This window comes from Phoca vitulina, unplaced genomic scaffold (genome assembly GCF_004348235.1).
Source record: "Phoca vitulina isolate PV1807 unplaced genomic scaffold, GSC_HSeal_1.0 scaffold33, whole genome shotgun sequence".
Classification (NCBI taxonomy): domain Eukaryota; kingdom Metazoa; phylum Chordata; class Mammalia; order Carnivora; family Phocidae; genus Phoca; species Phoca vitulina.
Genome location: NW_022589736.1, coordinates 22,661,663 through 22,686,126, shown reverse-complemented (window position 1 = coordinate 22,686,126; position 24,464 = coordinate 22,661,663). Strand labels below are relative to the sequence as shown.

At 37.7% G+C, this 24,464-nt stretch overlaps 1 protein-coding gene across 1 annotated transcript in view; it reads left to right on the top strand.

The window, feature by feature from the left end:
- DNAJC1 (DnaJ heat shock protein family (Hsp40) member C1) overlaps nt 1-24,464 on the top strand; it is a 234,831-nt gene that overhangs the window by 12,254 nt on the left and 198,113 nt on the right. The window lies entirely within an intron of this gene.

Here is a 24,464-nt window from a genome sequence, read left to right as displayed (position 1 = left end):
AGGCTCCCTGCTCAGCGGGGAGTCTGCTTGAGATTCTCTCTCTCCTTCTGCCCCTCCCCCTGCCCACACACATTCTCTCTCTCTCTCACTCTCTCTCTCTCAAATAAATAAATCTATAGAAAGAAATCCTGGTACAAGAAAGAAATTGCACTGAGGTAAGAAATGTTAAAAATTCTGTTGAGTGAAAAAAACAAAAATTTAAAAACCAGTAATAGAATCCTCAAGTTGGAAGAGATCTCGCCAATATTTACTCATATAGGAATCTCTTCTATAGGTCTTCTAGCAGATGGTCATCCACCCTGTTTTATTTATGTCTAACAATGGGGTTATGAAACAGCCTGTTAAGTTTTTGGGTAATAGTATTCAGTGGAAATGTTATTCTTATATAAAGCCAAAACCATAATTCTTACCTATTTTCAGCTTCATTTGCAATCTTCTTTTGGAGTACCACTGAATATGATATATATTCTGTCTAAATTATTGCTGTGAAATGCCTTAAAATAAAATGCACAAGGGAAGTAGTTACTTGTTGATTCTCTCTACAGTAGTAAGGTTACTCAAAAAAAAACCCCACAATTCTTTATGGATCAGTTATACCTCAATAAAGCTATTAAAAAGAAAATATACTGTCAACTTGAGGGACCTTCTTGTTTTCATGGTCTTTAGATACCTACTAAATCCACCCTAGAGAAGACCCAAGCCATCATAGTTACAGTTGTCTTAGAACTACGCTAAGCGTGATTTGAGATTACTATAAATGATTCCCTGGGGTAAAAAGTCAGCAACAGCAAATTTCTAGAAGTTGAAAACATAAGATGATTTGGGGTATGTCAGCTTTGATAATGTGAGCCACAAGATTAATTTAATTAAAACTGTACCCAGAAGTTCTTATAGACTCTTAAAGAGGGATGCATATGTGCCATTGTACAGGTTGTGTGTCTATTAAAAACCTCCTATCATTGTAATATAAAAATATCTTAGACTTCGAGATTACTATAAAGAACTGCGGGGGCGCCTGGGTGGCTCAGTGGGGCGCCTGGGTGGCTCAGTCGTTAAGCGTCTGCCTTCAGCTCAGGTCATGATCCCAGGGTCCTGGGATCGAGTCCCACATCGGGCTCCCTGCTCAGCGGGAAGCCTGCTTCTCCCTCTCCCACTCCCCCTGCTTGTGTTCCCTCTCTCGCTGTCTCTCTCTGTTGAAAAATAAATAAAATCTTTAAAAAAAAAAAAAAAGAACTGCGCATAGGTGATTCAACTTGAAGGAAATAATTTCTTTTTTATAATTAAGATGTTATATTTCTTTCAGTAAAATTTTAGTTTACAAGTTTATCTTGAGTGGGAGTTTCTCTCTCCTTTTCCTGCAGCCCTCCCTAGGGGCTTCACAGTGGCTTTTACTCCTATAGGCAGCTTAGGGCTCCCTCCTGAGGTTATATTGGGGCCACTGCAGATCCAGCTACCAACCCTGCAGATCGCTTGGCCAGGTCTCAGCTGTGGCGCTTAAATCATGGCCTCTTACCATCTCAGATACATAGTATTTTATAAGCTGTAGCCTCAAGTAGTGAGTGGCCTTTTCTCTTTTTACTTTTTTTCCCCTACAGGTGGTAGAGTCCCACTGTAACTGTTGGTTTCAAGCACTGAGCCTGGCTCTGATCCCAGGCCTTTTGTGGAGTACTTTTAGTCCTCATTATTCTGTGAGAGTCCTACTTCTCGATTACTGCCTGCTTCTAGGTGTGGAGTCCAGTAGGCCTATACCTTAAGCTCTCATTGGGGCTACAAGTTTCCATTTGTTTTTGTCTACAGAGATACTTAACTAGTATTTTTCATGGTTATGTGTTTGTAATTTTCTCTCTAAATTTTATCATTGGTATGTATTTGGAGTGGGGTTAAGGAGGAAGTCCCTCAATTCTTGCAGTGCTACTTTAACCCTGGAATATTTTTAAAAGCTGCATTTCTCTTATAATAATAATTATTATTTTTAATGCTAATTTTCCTGTTATCTAAGAACATTTTACCGTTTATCATCCAGAAGTATAGTCAGCCTATTATTCACAGTAATATAAGAGACTATTACTTAGATATTAAAAGGGACAGTAGGCCATTCACTTTCTGACCACTATTCCTAGACTTTATTCAAGTGTGGGTGCTAAAAGAGTCAAGTAACATTTCTAAAATAATTGGCTCCTGTAAGGTTTTGAATATGATAATAAGTAGATCACATTGCCTCAGAGTGACGTGTATGGCCCTGTTGTTGGAGATACCCAGAGGAGAGTTCTGAACTTTGTCTTGAACCTAGTTAGAAAAATATGCCAGGTGGGGAGAAGACAGTGAAACTCAGCATACATTTCATAAAAAACCATTGCTGGGGGAAATGAATGGTCCTAAAGTTAAATTATATACAGGTAATGTCATGTCAGCTGTAAATATATGCTACTTGCAAACCTCTTAAAAAGACTTTCTCTGGGGCGCCTGGGTGGCTCAGTCGTTAAGCGTCTGCCTTCAGCTCAGGTCATGGGCTCAGGGTCCTGGGATCGAGCCCTGCATCGGGCTCCTGGCTCAGCGGGAAACCTGCTTCTCCCTCTCCCTCTCCCCCTGCCTGTGTTCCTTCTCTCGCTGTATCTCTCTCTGTCAAATAAATAAATAAAATCTTAAAAAAAAAAAGACCTTCTCTTTCTGGGCCTAAATAACATTATGTTCTTTCATATTCAGTCTTCAAAGATGCACAAAACAAAACATAGGACAGTGAGGGTTAACCTCACTGAAAACTGTTTTAGTAATCAGCTTGAAGATAATACTAAAATCATAGAATTTCAGTGGATATTAGCTTCATGGAATTGGATGATCCTTAATTGAAGCTTCAATAAATGATTTAAGAAAAGAAGTATAATAGTTCAGATTTACAAGGAAGATAAAGAGTCCTTTCATTGTGGATTCATAGGACTCAAATATAATCGGTGTACATACAATTTGAGGAACACATTTGTTTTGTAATTATTATGTACATTTAATATTTAGTTGTTAATACCAGGGAAGTCTTTAAAGATACTAACATGGAAGAGAACGGTGGTATAATGATCTTTTTAAAAGACATTTCACTTACAGTCATTGTTGGTTTTCTAACGTGGATAACAATACTGTCTCTGCAGCAGTTCTCTGCAGTAATGTTTCTAACCTTTGTTTTTGTGACAATAGAATTTGCAAAGCTATCTAGATTATGTTATGAAACCGATAACAAAGCCTATTTTTCATATTTGTTAATTCATTAGTTCTTTTGATAGCATTACTAATAATAGTAAATAATTGGAAACAATCAAATTTTAATGTGAGACTGTTTCAGTGAATTATGACATTCTTGGTGTGATGTGTAATCATTAATAACACTATATGTGAGAAGTACACAGCAACATGGAAAAATACTTATAAATGTAAGTGAAAAAAGCCAAATATCAAGTTGTTCATATTCATATTCATATTTGGTTATAATGTTGTAGGAGTTATATACATGCACAAAGGTGAGACAGTAACATCAACTAATGGAACAGTTTGAATTGTGGGATTAGTACAATTATTTTATTTCCACTAATAATAGAAATATTAGTAGTAGTAGTCAAATGAAGTCGCTTTATGGTTGTAAATATACTTGGGATAAGCTGCAGATATTGTTCTTCATTCTGGCGAACAAACACCATGGTATCCTGGCCAACAAAGCCAACTAATAGGTCTTGAGGATGAGACCACACTTCAATGCCTCTTAACTTCCTATTATTCTTCTGAATGCTTTAACATATGTACACAGTATATTATAGATACTGTTGAACAATCAGCTATATTATAGGCTTATTTATAACTTCTTCAGTCCTCACAGTGCATATAGTTTAGAGGTGTGCTGTCCAGTATTATAGCCCCCAGCCACATATGACCGTCAGGCACTTGAAATATGGCTAGACAAAGAACATTAATTTTACATTTTATTTAATTTTAATTAACTATTTTAAAACTGCAGGAGTATAAAATATTTTCCCATTAAACACAACTTTATTGTTTGGGGAGGACTACATTTCACTTTAACTGTCAAAAATTTGGTTTATTCATTGAGATGTGCTAGCCACGTAAAATATACACTGGATTTTGAAGGCTTTGTGTAAAAAATAGTGTAAAATATCTCAATAATTTTTAATATTGATTACATGTTGAGAAGAATATTTTTATATATTGGTTTAAATAAAATATTATTAAAATTAATTTTATATATTTCTTTTTCCTTTTTTTAAATGTGACTACTAGAAAATGTAAAGTTATACATATGGCTTGCATTATATTTTTATTGGACAGTGCTGGCTTACTGCAGGCATCAGCAAAGTATGACCTGTCCTTGGTTTAGATTTCTGGGTGGAAGAGCAGGTACTTACTTTGCCCAGGGTGCAAAAGATAATTGTTGGGCTCAGGAAAAAATGTTGAAGCTTCTACTCACTTATATTTTATCCTTTAAAATCTCCTATTTTCATATATGTTTTATAATATACCATATATTAGTATGGTAATAGACTACATATAAGTTAATGAATAAATAGATATATAAAATTCAAATATAAATACAAAAATTAAAAATTTTTATGGATAGTTTATACAACCAAAAATATTTGGAAATCATAATTTAGAGGTGCTGTAAAAGAGAGAAAGAGAGTGAAAGACAAGGCTTTTGTATTAATGGAGTAAGGAGCTCAGCAAATCTGCTTCCCCCCTCCCCCCAGAATGATGAAATTTGACAAAATTGTCAATAACAACTATTTCAGGACTCTGAAAATTGAACAAAGACATATGACAAATTGAGAAGCATTTATTAAAAAATAAGCTGGTGAACTTCAGGTAAGGTAAGTGGGAGTTGGTGGCATTTTTGCCTGGGATTGTACCATCCCTCCCTCTAGCTCTGTGAGGTAGTGGGCAGAGCAAGCTATGGGAATCAACTTCACTGCCGGTGGAAGGTGCTGACTTGATTTGGAGTGAAACACAGAAAAGTCTCTTGCCATTGGGTATAGTCAGGATTACTAGCTATCTCAATGGCAAACAAATAGGGAAGGCCATGATCACAGCCTGCCTGAGGTTGTGATCCTAGATAGGGAAAGCAATAACCCAGTAGAGTAGTCAAAAAATTAACTATGAGATCCAGAGAATAAGACAGTCATGTGGGCCTTGATAACATCCCACATGTCCATTATAATCTGGAAGGCTATGGAGGGAATGGAGAAGGTCCTAGCTATTCACACATTCCTGCCTGAATAAGAGGTCTTATGCATATACAGATGAGCCACAAGAGGGTCAAACAGAAAATAAGAGCCTCAAAAGACTTATAAAATGTGTAAATTATGAATATGTTCCCTTGCTGACACACAGACCCATCATCAAAAAGTAGAAGCTTGGGGCACCTGGGTGGCTCAGTTGTTAAGCATCTGCCTTCGGCTCAGGTCATGATCCCAGAGTCCTGGGATTGAGCCCCACATCGGGCTCCTGCTCAGCGGGAAGCCTGCTTCTCCTTCTCCCACTCCCTCTGCTTGTGTTCCCTCTCTTGCTGTCTCGCTCTCTGTCAAATAAATAAATAAAATCTTAAAAAATAAATAAAAGTAGAAGCTTTACTGGCCTAAGCTGTTTGAGCACAACCTCTAGCTAATGATTGACTCATCATTAAACTATGTTGCACAAACTTAAAAATAAAGGCAAGAGGGGGAATCCCTGGCAGGTCACTAAACATACAAACAAAAACAGAAGAACAAGCCCCAGTGCAAGGGGGCAATCAGAATCTAAGGTTGCTCCAGTATATTATCAAATAGCCAGTTTTCAACAAAATCTGTGATACATAAAAAGGAACAAGAAAGTGATCTGTACTCAGGGGAAAAAAGAAATCAATATAAACTGTGTTTAAATGAGCCCAGATGTTGTACTTAGCAGGCAAAACTTCAAAGATGCTGTTATAAATATGTTCAAAGAAATAAAGGAAGTCATAGAAAAATATAACAATGATTCCACAAATAGAGAATATAAAAAAATAGGTAGAAATTTAAAAAATAAAACCAAATCAAAATTCTGGAGTTGAAAAAGACCTTAACTGAGATGAAATATTCACTTGATGTGATCTACCGCAGATTTGAGATGGCAAAAGAATCAGTGAACTTGAAGACAGATTAGTAGAAACTATTCAGTTTGTAAAACAGAAAGAAAAAAGAATAAGAAAAATGAATAGACTCAAAAACCTGTGGGACACAACCAGGCATATCAACATGTATGTAATGAAAATCTCAGGAGGACAAGAGGAAAGTATGTTGAATGCCCCCAAATTAACCAAATTTGATAAAAAATATTAATCTGTACATCCAGGAAGCTCAACAAACTCCAAATAAGTTCAACACAAAGATAACCATACCTAAGCAAATCACAGTGAAATTGTAAAAATCCAAAAATAAAGAGAAAATCTTGAAAGTAAAATTTAAAAATCATATAGGAGGACAGCAAGATGATTAAAAACTGGCTTCTTATCAGAAACAAGGGAGGCTAGAAAACAGTGGGCTGGCATATTCAAAGTTCTGAAAGAAAAAAAAGTGTAACCAGAAATTCTATATCCTACAAATTTATCTTTCAAAAAGAAGGTAAAATAAAGACATTTCCAGATAAGCAGAGATTAAAGGAATTCATTCCTAGTAGACCTATCTTACAAGAAATATTAAAGGAAGTTCTTTAGACCGAAATGAAATGAAACCAGAGTAATGCGAATCTATGTGAAGAAAAAAACCCAGAAAATATAAATATGTAGGTAAACAATTACATAAAACAACTATAAAACTCTGTTGTTGAGCTTATAACATATAAAGATTACTATATATAATAATGATAACACAAAGAAAGAGGGAAGAAATTGAGCTATAATGGAGCAATGTTTCTATATTTTTTTCAGTAAAAGGTTAGTATTAATCTGAAGTACATCTTGATAAGTTACAATATATATTGTAATCCTTAGAGCAACCACTAAGAAAACAACTAAAAAATTTATGTAGTAAATTGGGCGCCTGGGTGGCTCAGTTGGTTAAGCGACTGCCTTCGGCTCAGGTCATGATCCTGGAGTCCCTGGATCGAGTCCCGCATCGGGCTCCCTGCTCAGCAGAGAGCCTGCTTCTCCCTCTGACCCTCCCCCCTCTCATGTGCTCTCTCTCTCATTCTCTCTCTCTCAAATAAATAAATAAAAAAATCTTTAAAAAAAAAAAAAAAAGAAATGCTTCTCTATTTTTAAAAAAAAAAAAAAAAAATTTATGTAGTAAAAATTCTAACAAAGTAAAACGGAACACTAGGACATATCTATAGCTATGTAACTAAAAAGAAGGCAATAAAGGAGAAATGGGAAAAAGGATATGAGATATATAGAAAACAAAGCAAAATGGCAGATGTAAATCCAACCATATCAATAACTAAATTAAATATGACTAGATTAAACATTACAAAATATAAAGTAGAGAATGTCAGGCTGGATTAAAAAAAGATCCAACTGTATTCTTTCTACAAGAGACACTTCAGGGCGCCTGGGTGGCTCAGTCGTTAAGCGTCTGCCTTCGGCTCAGGTCATGATCCCAGGGTTCTGGGATCGAGCCCCATGTCGGGCTCCCTGCTCAGCGGGAAGCCTGCTTCTCCCTCTCCCACTCCCCCTGCTTGTGTTCCCTCTCTCGCTGTGTCTCTGTCTGTCAAAAAATAAATAAAGTCTTAAAAAAAAAAAAAAGAGACACTTTAGATTCAAAGACACAAATAGGTTGAATGTGAAAGGATGGTACAAGCGTTAATACTATATCAGTAATATACTAACATTAGGCAATGTACCAATATACTGTTATACTAATATTAGGCAAAATTGACTTGAAGACAAAAAATATTACTACAGAAAATGAGGGACATTTCATAGTGATAAAAAGGACAATTCATCAAGAATGTACAACAGGTATACACATCTAACAACAGGACTCCAAGATACATGAAGCAAAAACTTACAGAATTGAAAGGAAAAATAGATAATAAGAAATAATAATTTAATAACCTGCTCTCAGTAAATGATAGAATACCTAGACTGAAAATCAACAAGAATATACAAGACTGGAATAATTCTATCAACCAACTTGGCCTTACTGACATCTATAGGACACTCCACCCAAGAACAGTAGAAAACACATTTCTTTCAAATCCACATAGAACATTTGCAGGATAGTTCATATACTAGGTCATAAACCAAACCTCAGTATATTTAAAAGGATCAAAATAATACAAAGTATATTCTCTAATCACAGTGGAGTTAAATTAGAAATCAACAACAGAAACAAATTTGGGAACCACCAAATATTTGGACCTTAACACATCTAAATTACCCATGGGTCAAAGAAAAAAAATCACAAGGGAAATTAGAAAATATTTTGAACTGAATGAAAATTAAAACAGAACATATCACATTTAGGGGATGCCGTTAAAGCGGTGTGTATAAGTGGAATTTATAGCTTTAATTACCTGTATCAGCAAAGAAGACAGATTTCACATCAGGTGCCTTAAGCATTTGCCTTAAGACACAAGGAGGGGAAAAAGAGCAAATTAAATTCAAAGCAAGAAAAATGAAGGAAATAATAAGATTAGAGCCAAAACCAATGAAAAATAAAACAGAAAAACAGTGGTAGAACCAATCAAACCAAAAGTTTGCCCTTTGAAAAGATTATAAAATTGATAAACTGTTAGCTAGACTGATCAAGAAAAAAAGAATAAATGACCAACTTCAAGAATGAAAGAAGATGTGTATCACTACGAATGCTACAGAAGTTAAAAACATTATGAGAGAATACTATGAACTTTGCCAATAAGGCAACATAGATGAAATGAACAAAGTTTATTTACCACAACTGTGTCAATAGAAAATCTGAACAGACATATAACAAGTAAGTAAACTGAATTAGTAAATAAAAATTTACCATGAAAAGCTTATACCCACATGGCATCATTGGTGAATTCTATCAAATATTTAAAGAAGAAATAATTACAGTCTTCCACAAACTTCCAGAAAATAGAAGAGGAGGGGAGGGAATACTTCTCAACTCATTCTGTGAGGTAAGTATTACTGTGTAACACAAAGTTAGACGAAGATGTCACAAGAAAAGAAAATTATAGACCAATTACTTTCATGAATGTAGATGTAGAATTTCCAGCAAAAATGTTAGTCAACTGGATCTTGCAACATATAAGATGAATTAAACACCATGATTAAGTGGGCTTTATCCCACGAATGCAAGGTTAGCTTAACATCTGAAAACCAATTAATGTAGTACAGACTTAATAAAATCAAGGACAGAAACTACATGATCATCTCAGACACATGCATCTGCTTTTAAAAGCCAACTCTAATTTGCATTAATAAACATATCGTAACTTGATCATAGAAAGTGAGAAATATCATGTAATCCCTATCAGTATATTATGTACAACCCTAGAAATAGATATATTATCAAATGGAATTTTTAAAAGTTACAAACATAAAAGTGGTTCTGGGAATCTTATCCAGTGAAGAAATATTTAATGTGAAAAGGAGAGGCTAAAGAGATGTATGATCACTGACTTCAAATATTAGAATTAAGAAAAATATTTTTAAACTATTTTTACTTATTATCTTTCATTTTGGAATAACTTCAGACAAAAAAAAAGTGGCAAGAATAATACAAAGAGGTCCTTATACCTTTTACCTAGCTTCCCCAAATATCTTGCATAACCTTAGTAAAATTACCAAAATCAGGAAATTAACACAGATAGTACTGCTAACTGACCTACACTCTTATTCAAATTTTGCCAGCAGTCCCTCTAACATTCTTTTTCTGGTCCAGATTCCCCCATTTAGTTATCTTATCTCGTTGATGTTTTTCACTCTGGGACAATTCTTCAGTCTTTGTGTTTCTTGACTTGGACACTTTTCAAGAGTTCTATTTTAGATATATTTTAGAATGTCCCTCAATTTGGGTTTATCTGATGTTTCCTCATGATTAAATTCAGGTTATGTGTGTTTGGCATGAATACCCAAAGACGTGATGTGCCCTTTCTGGTATATCAGTAGGAACATGATATTGATGTATCTCATTACAGATGATATTAATTCTGATTGCTTAGTTAAGTGTCTGCCAAGTTTTCCACTGCAAAGTTACTATTTTCCCTTTCTCGTTTTTCTTGTGGGAAGATACTTTGAGACTATGTAAATATTTTTTTCTCATCATACTGTTGCCCAGTAATTTTTGCCTCCATTGATGACTTTTGCCTCTAACCAGCATTACTGTGGTATTTACCAGATGGTGATTTTTCTATTTCCATTATTCTTTCTATATTTATTAGTTGGTATTGTACTGTAAAGAAGAGAGAGCCCTTCTCACTATTTAGTCAGTTATATCAGTATGCACTCATGAATATTTTATGGCTTATACTCCATTACCATCATTATTTCCTTGCTGGTATTATATCACATTTGGCCATTGAGAACTCCTTCACATTGGCTCCTCTGTTTTTAAACTTATCCCTACTATTTTTCAGGACACTTTATTTTCTGGCACACAAGATGTTCCAGACTTACCATGTACTTCCCACTGCCCCAGCCCTGGAATCAGTCATTTCTCCGAGCAGTGCTGGTTCTTTTCATTGAAGAGTAGCATTTAGAAACCAAAATATGGGCACTAAGTGTGCATGTTACTTCTGAGGTGTCATTGCATGTAGTATTTCCCAATGGAAAGAACTAGGAAATTTGTGTATTTATATAGTTTCTTTAAGATCTGGATTTTGTATCTTTTGGTTTTTGCTGCCATTTCTTTAATATACCTAGCACTGTGTTTAGCATTGGACTTTTCAACCCCATATGTATGTTATGTTTTGATTCTGAGAAAGAATGGTAAGCTGGGGAACTAGACAAGAAATCAGAATAAAGAAATCGAAAGCCATGGGAGAAGAAAGTTTTGATTATTATCAAAAATGGTGAAGGCATTGAAGGCCTAGAACAAACTGCTCAGAGCAGGTAAGCAAGAAAAGATTTATAGTTGTTTTTATTCATTATACCTTAATCTGACTGACTGAAGCCATGGTGAAAAAAGTAAATAAGGATATCTCCTCTGGAATTCTGTCTTTAATTTGCTTTCCATTATTTTCTACTTTATCCAGGTAGACCAGATCCAAGAACAGTTATTTCTGCCTTAACTCAATATATGCTTTTCTTGTTCTGCAAAATCACACTCTAAGAAAAACAATTTATAAGAAAAAAGGATTGAATACAGCCCTTTATGGAACTTTATAAGCATTAACTAAAACAATACTTTAAAAAACTTAATTAAACCTCCATCAGCATTTTTACCTAGCATTATAGTCAGTCAGTTCTTAAAATCCTTTAAACTCTTATGCTCATGCTTCTTTATTTGGGATAATAGGTTTTTAAGGTCATTTGAATAAAAATTTTAAGTATGACTCAGAGTAGAACCCATTTCACTGCAATGTTTTTTGCTGCTGCTTCAGCTGTACTCATGGCTTCATCAGTAACTTTACATAGTGGAAACCATAGCTGTTCTTGATGCCTATAAACCAGCTACTACTTACATTAAAGGAAGGAATTTCTGTAGATTTTTAGCTGTTTTTTAAGGTCTTCATATATTGCTAAGGCTTTCTCTAATTGTGAGAAATCTTGTCTTAGATCACTTAATAAAATGAGAGTGCTGGGAGAAAACCAAGTTGTGCTAACTCAACTTTTGAGTTATAAGGACCTTATTCCATTGTTTACTAATCACATATAAGACAGTTCAAGTTAAGGAAGCATTTGTCATAACATTAATTAACCTGCAATAAGCTGAGTAATAATTGCTCTTACGTGTGCACTTCAACGACAGTGTTTAACCAGACTTGATATTTGTATTTTTTATAGCCTTAGATGTTTCTGATAACATCGTACAAACATACACTTGCTGAATTTACAGTCTTTGAATAAAGGGTGCCTTGTGATGTAGTTTTTTAAAAAGTATTTTAGCCTTGGGATCCTTGGGTATTGTAGAGGCCCTTTTGGGTAGTGATTTTGTGTATGTTTCCATTGTCTTTTAAATTCTTTGCCTTTTTTTCCTGTGCCTCTTTATATTCCTTCATGTATTCTATTAGTCCCTGGCACTGTGTTAGGTTTTATGAATCTTTGAAAGAAGTATATGGTATGATTCCCACTCTTTATAGATAGGAAATAATTTGGTAGCACTGCAAGACAAAATAAAATCAATTGATAGACTACTATATGTTGTCTGTAAACAGTCTACCTGCCTGTGCCCTAGCATTGCCTAGTTCTGCTGAATGTACTTGGAGCTTAAGAAGTATGCTAAGCAAAATAAGTCAATCAGAGAAAGACATGTATAATATGATCTCACTGATATGAGGAATTTTTATTTTTTATTTTTTTTATTTATTTATTGTTTTAGATTTTTTATTTATTTGAGAGGGAGAGAGAATGAGAGAGAGCACATGATGGGGCGCCTGGGTGGCTCAGTCGTTAAGCGTCTGCCTTCGGCTCAGGTCATGATCCCAGCGTCCTGGGATCGAGCCCCGCATCGCCTCCCCGCTCCGCGGGAAGCCTGCTTCTCCCTCTGCCACTCCGCCTGCTTGTGTTCCCTCTCTCGCTGTGTCTCTCTCTGTCAAATAAATAAATAAAATCTTAAAAAAAAAAAAAAAAGAGAGAGAGAGAGCACATGAGACGGGGGAGGGTCAGAGGGAGAAGCAGACTCCCTGCCGAGCAGGGAGCCCGATGCGGGACTCGATCCAGGGACTCCAGGATCATGACCTGAGCCGAAGGCAGCCGCCCAACCAACTGAGCCACCCGGGCGCCCTGATATGAGGAATTTTTAATCTCAGGAAACAAACAGGGTTGCTGGAGTGGTGGGGGGTGGGAGGGATGAGGTGGCTGGGCGATAGACATTGGGGAGGGTATATGCTATGGTGAGCGCTGTGAATTGTGTAAGACTGATGAATCACAGACCTGTACCTCTGAAATAAATAATACATTATATGTTAAAAAAAAAGAAGAAGAAGATAGTAGGAAGGGGAAAATGAATGGGGGGAAAGAGAGGGGGAGACGAACCATGAGAGACTATGGACTCTGAGAAACAAACTGAGGGTTCTAGAGGGGACGGGGGGGGGGGGGGGGGGGGGTTAGCCCAGTGATGGGTATTAAAGAGGGCGCGTATTGAATGGAGCACTGGGTGTTATGCACAAACAATGAATCATGGAACAGTACATCAAAAACTAATAATGTAATGTATGGTGATTAACATAACATAATAAAATAAAATAAAATAAAAAAGTTGCTGACCCCAGGCAGCCCTTTCTGCCCACGGGTCCTGTCCTCTTTAATAAAACCACCTATAAAAAAAAGAAGTTGCTGACCCCATTCTCATCAGATTCTGAGCCTATCTTTTCACTTGCTAATTGACTTTCTCACTTTACTGAGAGGCTGGCTTTCTGAATTCTATAAATCACTTTATCAGTATATGAGTACTACAAAATTTTGCTTCAAGAAATAATGAAAGTTCTTGTAGAGTTTGCATTTATGTTTCTCTCTTGCTCTTTCCCTCCCTCCCCCATTAAGATTTCCCCTCTTTGTTGTTGTTGTTGTTTTTAAGATTTTATTTTTAAGTCTCTACACCCAACATGGGGCTTGAACTTACAACCCCGAGATCAAGAGTCACATACATGCTCCACTGACTGAGCCAGTCAGGTGCTCCAAGATTTCCCCCTCTTGATGGAGATACACTTCTAGGTCGCTAGTGGCTGTTTATGTTTTATATTCTTTAGTACTTCTTAAATACTATATTACCTATTAAAAAGAGTTAATCAAGAAAAATCTCATTCTGTCAATATATATTTGGTTGATGAGGAGAGAGAAAGGTGGAAGGACTTTTGAAGAGAAGAGCTTTAGGAAAAAAAAAACTACTGAAGCTTATCCAAATTACAAAATAAGCCAAATGTTCCTATGTACAAACTAGACATCTTCATTTAAAATTTAAAAAAAAAAAAAAAGCTTTTGCTGTTAAATATCATCTAAATGTTGGCTTAATGTACAGAATGTACCAAAATAATTTGGGAATGGGTGGTTTTTTTTTTCCCCTTGTTACTTTGAGAAAATTTCATTTATTTATTACTTTTCTGTAGACCTTTCAGAGAACTTTTATATTAGACAATCTGATCAGCTTTCCAAAAGAGAGAAAAGACCTGTTATCAACCTTCATTATCCAGGTGGGGAGGGAGAGATCCAGAGTGATGTAATGATCATATGTAGGGTCAGCATGAGAACATAAGCCTCCTGACTTTTAACTTAAATGCTATATTATATATATTAGGTTATATTTGTTTTATTTAATGTGAAAAAAAAATCATGGTAATTGACTACCTGCTCCTGGGCATGTCTATTTTGGTGCTCTGCACTGGGATTCAATTCTAAACTTAAGTCCAAAATGGGCTCCAGGACTAGAGTGTTCAGAAGGGAACTAGGAAGAGATATCTGTACTTATACATCCTTGCTTGGGTTAAATTAATAATCACTACTTTTAGAAATTATTTCTCCTTCAGAATGATTGTGATTTGTATTATAGTTTGTGTGTATCTACAAAACAAGGAAGTAAATTCCTGAAGAAGACCTTGTATAAGTGCTTTAGAGAAACTGAGCTTTGTAAATTAATTAATTGCACTATCTATATTGCAACTTTTAGGTAAATAACCTGTTTACTTGTCATAGTCTAGCATTGTATTTTTCTTTACATTTTTGAAATTTGGTACTTTTCTTTTTAAAAAATCACTTAGATATGGGTGCCTGGGTGGCTCCGTGGTTAAGTGACTGCCTTCAGCTCAGGTCATGATCCTGGAGTCCCAGGATTGAGTCCCGCATGGGGCTCCCTGCTCAGCGGGGAGTGTGCTTCTCCCTCTGACCCTCCCCCCTCTCATGCTCTCTCTCTTTCTCTCTCATTCTCTCTCTCTCAAATAAATAAAATCTTTAAAAAATCACTTAGGTAAAATCTTGAATTTTGTGTGGCATTTAAGTACTAAGTACTAAGATTTGCTTTTGTGCTTGGGTGTCGACCATATTCTCTATCTACTTACAAAGAAGCATCAGTATGCTCAGGCTCATTCATGAGAGCAGATTTGGAGTTAACACTGTTTCTTCTGTTGCTTACCATTCATTGGTCCTACCATTGGTCTTCACTGATGCTGTTTGTTTTGATTGGTTGCTTTTGCAGTGATTGTGCTGGTGTTGTTATGGAAGAAAAGAGTAATGGGGGAAACTGGTGGGTGGCCTGCATTCAAGAAGAGACTTCGATAAAGGCAGAGGCTGTATCCTTCTCTTCCTCCACTGATTTTAACCTAGCCGTAGAAGTCAATAAACATAACCTCTGTAGCATAATGCAGGCCAAATTCTCCACCTCCCTCATCTTTTGTTACCCATTGGGAAGAACTGAGAAAAGCCAGAACTAGGAAAAGTCCCTTGCTCCTAAAAGCAAGTCTAACCTTTTTGGACTGGTATTAATGTTTATTAATCTTTGTTGGGTTAGGAAATATAGTGTGTATTCCTTTAAAACCCACCTCAAAAAAATCTGTTGGCATTTTCCGCAGTATTTGATGAGCATCTTAAAAAGTATTGTTGGGGCGCCTGGGTGGCTCAGTTGGTTGGGTGACTGCCTTCGGCTCGGGTCATGATCCTGGAGTGCCAGGATCGAGTCCCGCATCGGGCTCCCTGCTCAGCGGGGAGTCTGCTTCTCCCTCTGACCCTCCTCCCTCTCATGCTCTCTGTCTCTCATTCTCTCTCTCGCAAATAAATTTTAAAAATCTTAAAAAAAAAAAAAAGTATTGTTATTGGGGCCCCTAAGTGGCTCAGTGGGTTAAGCGTCTGCCTTCTGCTCAAGTCATGATCTCGGGGTCCTGGGATTGAGCTCCGTGTGGGGCACCCTGCTAAGCAGAGAGTCTGCTTTTCCCTCTCTCTGCCCCTTCCCCCTCTCGTGCTCACTCTCCACTCTCTCTCAAATAAATCAATGAAATATTTAAAAAAAAAAAAAAGTATTGCTATTAAGATTCAGTGATAAATACATGGCCAGAAGAAGATTTGACATGGAATTTTAGCTAATAGTGGGATGATGTTGGTAACCTTCCGGAGCTGTGGGTAGTAGGGAAAAGAGAGTGTTAGGATTAATGAATAAATGTTTATGTGGATTGCCTTAACTTACTACTGAACAATACATGCTTTTATTATCGGCCCTACTATGTCATAGAAGCAAGCCTTTCACATATGCCACCATTTCTCATTCATCATTACCAAACGTATGCATGCCTATATAAAGTGTATGATACTTTTCTAGGTTTGATAGAATGTGTGGAAGATATGATTCTTGCTCTCAAATATAGATGGTTCAAAGAAGATACATGACTGTATTTTGAAATTAGGAAGATGAATACAATTTTCAACAATAAACCTATTTATTGTCTTTTTTTTTTTTAATTTTTTTATTGTTATGTTAATCCCCATACATTACATCATTAGTTTTAGATATAGTGTTCCATGATTCATTGTTTGTGCATAACACCCAGTGCTCCATGCAGAACGTGCCCTCCTCAATACCCATCACCAGGCTAACCCATCCTCCCAACCCCCTCCCCTCTAGAACCCTCAGTTTGTTTTTCAGAGTCCATTGTCTCTCATGGTTCTTCTCCCCCTCCGATTTCCCCCCCTTCATTCTTCCCCTCCTGCTACATTCTTCTTCTTCTTTTTTTCTTTCTTAACATATATTGCATTATTTGTTTCAGAGGTACAGATCTGAGATTCAACAGTCTTGCACAATTCACAGCGCTTACCAGAACACATACCCTCCCCAGTGTCCATCACCCAGTCACCCCATCCCTCCCACCCCACCCCCCACTCCAGCAACCCTCAGTTTGTTTCCTGAGATTAAGAATTCCTCATATCAGTGAGGTCATATGATACATGTCTTTCTCTGTTTGACTTATTTTGCTCAGCATAATACCCTCCAGTTCCATCCACGTCGTTGCAAATGGCAAGATCTTATTCCTTTTGATGGCTGCATAATATTCCATTGTATATATATACCACATCTTCTTTATCCATTCATCTGTTGATGGACATCTTGGCTCTTTCCACAGTTTGGCTATTGTGGACATTGCTGCTATAAACATTGGGGTGCACGTAGCCTTTCGGGTCCCTACTTTTGTATCTTTGGGGTAAATACCCAGTAGTGCAATTGCTGGATCATATGGTAGCTCTATTTTCAACTTTTTGAGGAACCTCCATACTGTTTTCCAGAGTGGCTGCACCAGCTTGCATTCCCACCAACAGTGTAGGAGGGTTCCCCTTTCTCCGCATCCTCGCCAACATCTGTCATTTCCTGACTTGTTAATTTTAGCCATTCTGACTGGTGTGAGGTGGTATCTCATTGAGGTTTTGATTTGGATTTCCCTGATGCCGAGCGATATTGAACACTTTTTCATGTGTCTGTTGGCCATTTGGATGTCTTCTTTGGAAAAATGTCTGTTCATGTCTTCTGCCCATTTCTTGATTAGATTCTTTGTTCTTTTGGTGTTGAGTTTGATGAGTTCTTTATAGATTTTGGATACTAGCCCTTTATCTGATATGTCATTTGCAAATATCTTCTCCCATTCTGTCGGTTGTCTTTTGGTTTTGTTGACTGTTTCCTTTGCTTTGCAAAAGCTTTTTATCTTGATGAAGTCCCAATAGTTCATTTTTGCCCTTGCTTCCCTTGCCTTTGGCGATGTTTCTAGGAAGAAGTTGCTGCGGCTGAGGTCGAAGAGGTTGCTGCCTGTGTTCTCCTTTAGGACTTTGATGGACTCCTGTCTCACATTGAGGTCTTTCAACCATTTGGAGTCTATTTTTGTGTGTGGTGTAAGGAAATGGTCCAGTTTCATTCTTCTGCATGTGGCTGTCCAGTTTTCCCAACACCATTTGTTGAAGAGACTGTCTTTTTTCCATTGGACATTCTTTCCTGCTTTGTCAAAGATTAGTTGACCATAGAGTTGAGGGTCCATTTCTGGGCTCTCTATTCTGTTCCATTGATCTATGTGTCTGTTTTTCTGCCAGTACCATACTGTCTTGATGATGACAGCTTTGTAGTAGAGCTGGAAGTCCGGAATTGTGATGCCGCCAGCTTTGCTTTTCTTTTTCAACATTCCTCTGGCTATGCGGGGTCTTTTCTGGTTCCATACAAATTTTAGGATTATTTGTTCCATTTCTTTGAAGAAAGTGGATGGTATTTTGATGGGGATTGCATTGAATGTGTAGATTGCTCTAGGTAGGATTGACATCTTCACAATATTTGTTCTTCCAATCCATGAGCATGGAACGTTTTTCCATTTCTTTGTGTCTTCCTCAATTTCTTTCATGAGTATTTTATAGTTTTCTGAGTACAGATCCTTTGCCTCTTTGGTTAGATTTATTCCTAGGTATCTTATGGTTTTGGGTGCAATTGTAAATGGGATCGACTCCTTAATTTCTCTTTCTTCTGACTTGTTGTTGGTGTAGAGGAATGCCACTGACTTCTGTGCATTGATTTTATATCCTGCCACTTTACTGAATTCCTGTATGAGTTCTAGCAGTTTTGGGGTGGAGTCTTTGGGATTTTCCACATAAAGTATCATATCATCTGCAAACAGTGAGAGTTTGACTTCTTCTTTGCCAATTTGGATGCCTTTGATTTCTTTTTGTTGTCTGATTGCTGTGGCTAGGACTTCCAATACTATGTTGAATAGCAGTGGTGATAGTGGACATCCCTGCCGCGTTCCTGACCTTAGGGGGAAAGCTCTCAGTTTTTCCCCATTGAGAATGATATTCGCTGTAGGTTTTTCATAGATGGCTTTTATGATATTGAGGTATGTACCCTCTATCCCTATACTCTGAAGAGTTTTGATCAAGAAAGGATGCTGTACTTTGTCAAATGCTTTTTCTGCATCTATTGAGAGGATCATATGATTCTTGTTCTTTCTTTTGTTAATGTATTGTATCACGTTGATTGATTTGCGGATGTTGAACCAACCTTGCAGCCCAGGGATAAATCCCACTTGGTCGTGGTGAATAATCCTTTTAATGTACTGTTGGATCCTATTGGCTAGTATTTTGGTGAGAATTTTTGCATCCATGTTCATCAGGGATATTGGTCTGTAATTCTCCTTTTGGATGGGGTCTTTGTCTGGTTTTGGGATCAAGGTAATGCTGGCCTCATAAAATGAGTTTGGAAGTTTTCCTTCCATTTCTATTTTTTGGAACAGTTTCAGAAGGATAGGTATTAATTCTTCTTGAAATGTTTGGTAGAATTCCCCTGGGAAGCCATCTGGCCCTGGGCTTTTGTGTTTTGGGAGATTTTTGATGACTGCTTCTATTTCCTTAGTGGTTATAGGTCTGTTCAGGTGTTCTATTTCCTCCTGGTTCAGTTTTGGTAGTTGATACATCTCTAGGAATGCATCCATTTCTTCCAGGTTATCTAATTTGCTGGCATAGAGTTGCTCATAATATGTTCTTATAATTGTTTGTATTTCTTTGGTGTTAGTTGTGATTTCTCCTCTTTCATTCATGATTTTGTTGATTTGGGTCATTTCTCTTTTCTTTTTGATAAGTCTGGCCAGGGGCTTATCAATCTTGTTAATTCTTTCAAAGAACCAGCTCCTAGTTTCGTTGATCTGCTCTACTGTTCTTTTGGTTTCTATTTCATTGATTTCTGCTCTGATCTTTATTATTTCTCTTCTCCTGCTGGGTTTAGGCTTTATTTGCTGTTCTTTCTCCAGCTCCTTTAGGTGTAGGGTTAGGTTGTGTACTTGAGACCTTTCTTGTTTCTTGAGAAAGGCTTGTATTGCTATATACTTTCCTCTTAGGACTGCCTTTGCTGTATCCCAAAGATTTTGAATAGTTGTGTTTTCATTTTCATTGGTTTCCATGAATTTTTTTAATTCTTCTTTAATTTCCTGGTTGACCCATTCGTTCTTCAGTAGGATGCTCTTTAGCCTCCATGTATTTGAGTTCTTTCCGACTTTCCTCTTGTGATTGAGTTCTAGTTTCAAAGCATTGTGGTCTGAAAATAGGCAGGGAATGATCCCAATCTTCTGGTACCGGTTGAGACCTGATTTATGACCTAGGATGTGATCTATTCTGGAGAATGTTCCATGGGCACTAGAGAAGAATGTGTATTCCGTTGCTTTGGGATGGAATGTTCTGAATATGTCTGCGAAGTCCATTTGGTCCAGTGTGTCATTTAAAGTCTTTATTTCCTTGTTGATCTTTTGCTTAGACGATCTGTCCATTTCAGTGAGGGGGGTGTTAAAGTCCCCCACTATTATTGTATTGTTGTCGATGTGTTTCTTTGCTTTTGTTATTAATTGCCTTATATAATTGGCTGCTCCCATGTTAGGGGCATAGATATTTACAATTGTTAGATCTTCTTGTTGGATAGACCCTTTAAGTATGATATAGTGTCCTTCCTCATCTCTTATTACAGTCTTTGGTTTAAAATCTAATTTGTCTGATATAAGGATTGCCACCCCAGCTTTCTTTTGGTGTCCATTAGCATGGTAAATGGTTTTCCACCCCCTCACTTTCAATCTGGGGGTGTCTTTGGGTCTAAAATGAGTCTCTTGCAGACAGCATATCGATGGGTCTTGTTTTTTAATCCAATCTGATAGCCTGTGTCTTTTGATTGGGGCATTTAGCCCATTTACATTCAGGGTAACTATTGAAAGATAGGAATTCAGTGCCATTGTACTGCCTGTAAAGTGACTGTTACTGTATATTGTTTGTGTTCCTTTCTGGTCTATGTTGCTTTTAGGCTCTCTCTTTGCTTAGAGGACCCCTTTCAATATTTGTTATAGGGCTGGTTTCGTGTTTGCAAATTCCTTTAGTTTTTGTTTGTCCTGGAAGCTTTTTATCTCTCCTTCAATTTTCAATGACAGCCTAGCTGGATATAGTATTCTTGGCTGCATATTTTTCTCATTTAGTGCTCTGAATATATCCTGCCAGTCCTTTCTGGCCTGCCAGGTCTCTGTGGATAGGTCTGTTGCCAATCTAATGTTTCTACCATTGTAGGTTACATATCTCTTCTCCCGAGCTGCTTTCAGGATTTTCTCTTTGTCTCTGAGACTCGTAAGTTTTACTATTAGATGTCGGGGTGTTGACCTATTTTTATTGATTTTGAGAGGGGTTCTCTGTGCTTCCTGGATTTTGATGCCTGTTTCCTTCCCCAAATTAGGGAAGTTCTCTGCTATAATTTGCTCCATTATACCTTCTGCACCTCTCTCTCTTTCTTCTTCTTCTGGGATCCCAATTATTCTAATGTTGTTTCGTCTTATGGTATCGTTTATCTCTCGAATTCTGCCCTCGTGATCCAGTAGTTGTTTCTCTCTCTTTTTCTCAGCTTCTTTCTTTTCCATCATTTGGTCTTCTATCTCACTGATTCTTTCTTCTGCCTCATTTATCCTAGCAGTTAGCGCCCCCATATTTGATTGCACCTCATTGATAGCCTTTTTGATTTCTACTTGGTTAGATTTTAGTTCTTTTACTTCTCCAGAAAGGGTTTCTCTAATAACTTCCATGTTTTTTTCAAGCCCAGCTAGTATCTTTAAAGTGATGATTCTGAACTCTAGATCTGACATCGTACTAATGTCCGTATTGAGTAGGTCCCTGGCAGTCAGTACTACCTCTTGTTCTTTTTGTTGAGGTGATTTTTTCCGTCTTGTCATTTTGTGCAGAGCAGAATAGATTAATGAGAGAACAAAATGCTAGCAGGGTAACAACGTCCCCAGAAAATATACTCTAAACAAATCAGAAAAGACCTGAAGCAGTGGGAAAAGAAAGGGAAAGAGAGAAAAAAGAAAAGGAAAGAAAAAAAGAAAAAAGAAAAAGATAAAGATAAAAACAAACAAAAGCAGAACAAAACAAAACAAAACAAAAACAGAATGTGATCAAATATGATCAGGCTGGATTATAGATCAGTGCCACACACTAGATTTTGGGTGTATTTTGGTCTGTTAAAAGAAAGTCCCTCCCAAAATTTTAAAGAAAGAAAAACTTGTATATGTACAAAAATAAGGGTTGATATGATGAAGGGATGGAATATGACTGTAAAGATGGAAATTATAAAAAATTTTTTTAAAAAAGGATTTGGTAAGTTGTTTGAAAAAAGAAAGAAGAGGATTAAAAAAAAAAAAAAAGGGGAGAGAATGTGATCAGGCAGCGGAGTAGAAAAAAACCATACACTAGAGATTTAGATTATATTTTGATCTGTTAGAAGAAACTATCTCAAGATTTTAAAGAGAGAACAACTTATCTATATATGCCAAAAATATGGGTAACTACTATGAAGGGATAGAATATGACTTTAAAAATGAAAAATAAAAATGTTTTTTTTTTTAAAAAAGGGATTGATAAGATGTTGGTTGAAAAAGGGAAAAAGAAAAATTCAAAAAAAAGAAAAAAGGAAAAAAGAAAAAAAGTTAAAAAAAAAAAAATAATAATTAACTTTGAAAGACTAAAGAATCATGGTAAAAAAGCCATGAATTCTATGTGCAGTATTCCCCTAGCGCTGGAGTTCTGCCGTTCTCATTGATCGATGAACTTGGTCTTGGCTGGCTGTTCTCCCTGATCTTCTGGGGGAGGGGCCTGTTGCCTTGGTTCCCAAATGTCTTTGCCGGAGGCAAAATTGCCCCGCCCTTGCCGGTCCGGGCTAAGTAATCTGCTCGGGTTTGCTCTCCGGAGCTTTTGTTCCCTGCAAGCTTTCCGTACAGCTTTGGAGGCGGAGAGTGAAAATGGCGGCCTCCCAGTCTCCGCCCCGGCGGAGCCGAGAACTCGGGGTCCCGCTCCTCAGCGAGCCCCCAGAGAAAAGCGGTCAGTCACTCCCGTCTCCCCGGTCTCCGGCCACACTCCGCGCTCACTCGGCCTGTGACCGCGCCTTTCTATCTGGCACCCGACCCCGGGTGGAGTCTCCGAACCCAGCAGATCCCCGCGGTGCGCTCCCGCACCTCTCCTCCCAGGGGAAGAAGGTGAGTCTCCCTGGATCTGCCGCTTGTTGGGTCCCTGCTGGAGGAGCAGTGGCCTGACTGTGCCGCGGATCACGGTCTATGGCAACCCCGAGCTGAGAGCCCGCGCCTGGGCTCCGTCTCTGCAGCCGGCTTCCCTGCTCCGATACCTGGGAGCTCTGCCGCACTCAGGCACCCCCGGTCTTTCTGTGACCCCGAGGGTCCTGAGACCACACTGTCCCGCGAGGGTTCCACCCCCCACTTCGCCACCAGAGTGACGTCCCTCGGCAGAGCAGACTTCTAAAAGTTCCGATTTTGTGCTCTGCTGCTCTATCACTTGCCAGAAGCGGCCGACGGAGGCCCCTCCCCCGCCGTCTATCCTCCCGAATATCGCCTCGGATTCACTTCTCCGCACGTCCTACCTTCCAGAAAGTGGTCGCTTTTCTGTTCAGAGAGTTGTTGCTATTCTTTTCTTCGATCTCCTGTTGCGTTTGTAGGTGTTCAGAATGGTTTGATCCCTATCCAGCTGGATTCCTGAGAGGAGACGAAATCCAGGTCTCCTACTCCTCCGCCATCTTGCTCCGCCCCCTATTTATTGTCTTTTTAAAAAATTGTAATAATATAGCCCTTCAAGATGCAAAGTTCTCATAAGTAGTAAATCATGATTATAGATATAACTGCTTATACAGCAGCTGGTTGGTTTACAGACATCTTCAGTGCATATTAGGATTTCCCTATTATATTTTTGCTCACTTAAATATGTTTCTCTTTCCCTAATTTTCCCCTAATTTATCTAGAAGTTTGAGGTGAATCTAACTGAAAAAAAAAAAAAAATCCTTTAGGTCAGAAAACTTGTGTAGTAATCAATTCATAGTTTAATAAAGGACATGTGTAGTTTGAGTTTTTGGATAACCTTTCTTCCTTTGAAAGCGTTCTTAATTAAAGCCAGATGAGAGTAGCAAAGAAGGTATTCAGAACACTAAATAAAATGGATATGCTTCATGGAATTTGCAGAATTCATCAATACATGTAACAATGATTTATAATTACATTTGGTTCTAACACATCAGTGTAGATCTAACAGAGGCACATTAAGTAAGATCGCTAGTATAAAACACTAAGGTGAAAGGGTTAATTGGCCTTGCACAGTTCAATTTGCCACTCTAGTGGCACTTTCTGTTGTCTGTATAAACAGAGTTGCTAAGTACTTTCCCACTAAGCTGCCACCCTTTTATTTATACAGTTGAACCACCAATGAGGAATGGATCAGTTTACCAGTTGTTAGGCCTTTTCTTCCTGCCTTTTCAGTCCACTTCATGCTTTCCCCCCCACCCCCAGCTGTTGCTACATACCTCCCTAATCTTTCCTTAGTCCATATGATTTTGGTCCTTTTTTCCCCC